This window comes from Merops nubicus, unplaced genomic scaffold (genome assembly GCF_000691845.1).
Source record: "Merops nubicus isolate BGI_N331 unplaced genomic scaffold, ASM69184v1 scaffold4848, whole genome shotgun sequence".
Taxonomy (NCBI): domain Eukaryota; kingdom Metazoa; phylum Chordata; class Aves; order Coraciiformes; family Meropidae; genus Merops; species Merops nubicus.
The window spans coordinates 1-4,254 of record NW_008626462.1 but is presented as its reverse complement, the minus strand read 5'-3'; positions in this window follow the sequence as shown (position 1 = coordinate 4,254).

Genomic DNA, 4,254 nt, shown 5'->3' with positions numbered 1-4,254 from the left:
CCACGTTACAATCCCCCTGGCACATCCCCCCCCCTTGAGGGAAGCTACCCAGAGCAGCCTGTGGGCCGGGCCCTGGGGAGACCCCTCGCCGTGGGCTCGGTGTGCCGAGGAGCCCTGCTCTGTGCCACGCCGCGCAGCCCGGCGCCGCAGGGCAGCCCCGCTGGGCACACCGCCCCTCCCGTGCTGCTGGGGACACTGCCCATGGAGAGCGAGCTGCCAGCCCGACGTTCCCAGGCAGCTGCCGGGCTGACTAAGCAGTCACAGTGCGCCCGTTCTACGCACATACATTAAATCCTCCACAGCCAGTGCACGTCATGTTTATTACCCTTGATGCCCTGCACACCTGCAGTCAAAGCCTGACACATGTTGGGCAGCTCTGGTCTACTCCAGAGCCGTAGTTCTCCCAGGAAGCATCAGAGTCGGAGGTGGGGGACAGAGCATAACTTTCCCCCAAAGCATAAAGATATCAAATAGACTGATGCAGGAGACCTCATTACTTCTTTGCTTAAACCATTGGGCTCAAAGTTTTTGTAACACAGAGACAAAATTAAACAAACAAACAAACCTACCTAAAATAAGAGATTCGGTATTTCTGGGAACTGTACAAGATGGTAACAGTCTTTTGAATGACCAAAATACACCAAAACTACAATAAATATTATGGTGTATACCAAGAACAAATACATTTGATTTTGATCTCTCCAAATCAGATAGAAAGCTTTAGCAAAAATTTAGGCTACATGAAGGACAACAGAGCTACCCAGACACTCCTTGGTACTCCAAGGCAGACTATGGCTTTGGGAAACAGAAGTTTTGCTTGAAGTACCAAGTTTATGGTTTCCAAACTTTTATCTGTACAGTAGCCTTTGCAAACTTATCACTGAAGAAAAAAAGGATTACATATCCATATGTAAATGTATCTGTTCACAACCTAGGATTCTCTTTTAAGGAATACAGGAAAGCCTGAATTAGATTTCTTTCCACCTGGAGCAACTGATGCCCAACTTCTTGACTTGATGCCATAAGGGATGAGCCTACAAAAACTGAAGCCAATTTAGTTATTTTGATACAAGTCTGGGCATTTGCTTCCAAATAAGCAACATTTAATTCAGTTACTGTTACAGCCCAGCACACACCAATATAAAGCCCTTTGATGCATATATTTTAAAATATAACTTAATCATGCACATGCTTACACACATTAACTTGAAATAGGGCCAAATAAAGACTCCTTATCTTTCCTGAGATGGTTATCTCAACATTACAAAATTCGAGCTTTGTGAGCAAGACATCTACTGGAGTTTAGTTTCTACATGTCTGTGTCTTACACAGCCTAACCTACTCTTTCTCCCAGTACTTCAAGCCCTCATGTCCCCTATATAGACAAATGACTAATTCAATTACCTTTTGTGCTGACAGGCCAGCTGGTTGCTGCTTCTTGGCATGGGTAGAGAGGGTGGTAAGTTATAAATGTCTTTCCCTCATTGTCTTCTTCCTCTGCCCAGCCAGTAATTTCTACAAAACTTGAGAACTTCACAGCCCTTTGTCAAATCTGACTGAAATGAGCTAACGAGGTCAGAAGTTGCAGTGACAGGCAGATAGACCATACAAGCATATAAGTCTTGTTCTCTCTGAAAAATCAATTGTGGGGAGGGGCAAGAGCAAACTCACAAGAGGTTTACAGGCTGTGTATATTAAATACGTCCAAATTCCAAAAGTATTGACCCAGCTTAACCAAATCTAACTCAGAGCTGCCACTGCCCCACCACAGCCACAGGCAGTCAGCGTTACCCCTTCCCCTGCACCAACACTTGAGCCAAAAATCAACCTGGGAGGAAAAAAACCACCCAAACACAACAAACCACAGCAAACAAAAAAGCAGTCAGCGTTTGGCGCAGGCAGCTCGGAGGCAGCTCGCTGCCTTGTCACATGGACACCACCACCAGGCAAACGGAGCGCGCAGGGCTGTGGCAGGCGCGGGCTGTGGCAGCCGCAGCTGCCATGGTGCTAACGCTGGGCACTTCACAATACACGGGATCCAATCCCAAAAGCACCTAACACTGGACAGAAAGATCAGAACCTCGTCAGTGCCAGACCCAGTAAGGAACATGTGATGGCATAAAGAAGCACAGATGCACTAACACGGTTCTTATTTTGAGAAGAGCAGAAATAAGAAAAAGAATTTATGTGATAGCTCTGAGGTTGACAGTTTTAGCTGTGTTCTGGACAAAATGCTGGGTGTTGTTTTTTTTTCCTTTTTAAATTAGTGTCTAACCTTGTCTTCTTCCTAAAACTGGCCAAACCCATACCCTCATGAGAAAAACAAAAAATAGCACTATAAGCAAACATAGGAACATTTAAACACAGACATCACCCAGTCCAGATTTCCTTTTGGGTAGACCATTGTCCTGAAGAAAATGAAAGGACCCATCTATTCTGCAACCTTCATGCAGCATTCCAAAAACACAGAATAAACCACTGGCAACCCCACTGGTGACTGAGGAGAGATCGGGAGGGAGAAGGTAAAACAAGTAGCATAGTGTAGCCAGAGTGGCTAGTTTAGATGAAGGGAAGTGTGAACAGCAGAACATAAGGCGAAACATCTTGGGAAGTCTATCCTGATGACATCGTATCTTGGCTGTACAACACTGTGAGTTTTGGGGAGCAAATGTATTGTCTGCAATCATTTATGATCCCCCTTCCCCACTAACCAGGATACACGTACAGAACTGTTGTTTATCAATGTATAATATAAATAGATTATGCATTCATTAGATCTATTTATACCATATATATTTAAAATGCACCAAAATGAGAATCCCTTCACGGTATAAAACACAGCTACTTGTGTTTTTTTCAACCATTACAAGGAAACTTTGACAGAAGATTTTTATAGAACTATTTTTTCCCAGTGATCTATTTATCAATAACAGGAGTTTACAACCTGATTTTTACCCAGTGGTGAAAATAGCCGTTATAGAGTTGTGAAATTCTGTCTACTTATGTAGCATTAAGTAAAAAATAAAGCTCAAGAACTAGTACACCTTTTAACTAAGCAATCTAGTGATATGAAACAACAAGAAGTTCTAAAGATTAACTATATGCTACATTATCAACTCTGTTCCATCATATTTGTACTTCCAAGTACTCTGCTGTAATATGAAGGAGGAAATAAATTAATAATAGCAAAGAATAATTTTCATTTAATCACAGCTACACTCACATTATCTAGCAACAATTGTTTAAAACAAATTTAAATCTGTTTAATAGAAGCCCTTTCCTAATAACTTACACTGCTTCTTTTGTACTGCCTTCTGTAAAATAACCTACAATTGCTTGGGAATAAAGGTGAAAAAAGTCAGCACTGACTTGTGTGACATAGTCAGACCCCAACACATTGGCTTATAATTTAGTAGCATTATTCATCATCCTTTACAGTAACAGCCCTACAAAAAGCAATCAAAGTCACAGGTAAAACTGGCATTTGCCTCCAGAGATACTGGATCAGACGTTGCAAAGTTCTGAGACAGAAATAGGAACTGCACTAGAGACACCCCAAATGCAGATATAAAACTATTAACAAAAGACCCTAATGCTGTTAATACATTTTTGGGCAAGTCAGACCTAGGGCAACTGACCTTCAAACATGCATGGAAAAAGCTAGCAGTGATCTATACAGAACGGTAATTTCAGCAAACTGGGGAAATAGATTTTATTACAATTTTATCTCTACTGAGTGGTAGATGGCAATGAGCTGTATATTAAAAAAAATAGGTGAATGTAGCGTTCCTCAAAACATTAGAGTAATACAAATAAATTGCAGCCTCATATTTTAACAGAGGTTTCTCCCTGTTTCTTTAACAAATTAATAACACAGGAACTGTTTGAGACAGGCAGTCCAATGTAAAACTGAATAATCACAGTATTAAATCCATAAGCACATTTTTCCAGATGCCTTTTAGAAGTTGTATTTTCTCCTGTTTCAAAGAAAAAGTAAACTGTGGGGTTGAAAAAAATTTCTCTATTCTGCATATGGAACACTGATGATGAAAATCTTTAGTGAACGTCACTGAGAGAAGGAAGTTCTTTCGGGGTTTGGTTGGGTTTTTTTTAGTGTTTTTATTTTTTTAACGTCAATATACCAGAGAAGTTGTTTTAATTGTATAATTACTGAAGATTTTGGAAGGTTTACACAAGAGCCATAACTGGGCATAAGACATCACATCCTCTGGTTATATACACAGCAATCTGGTC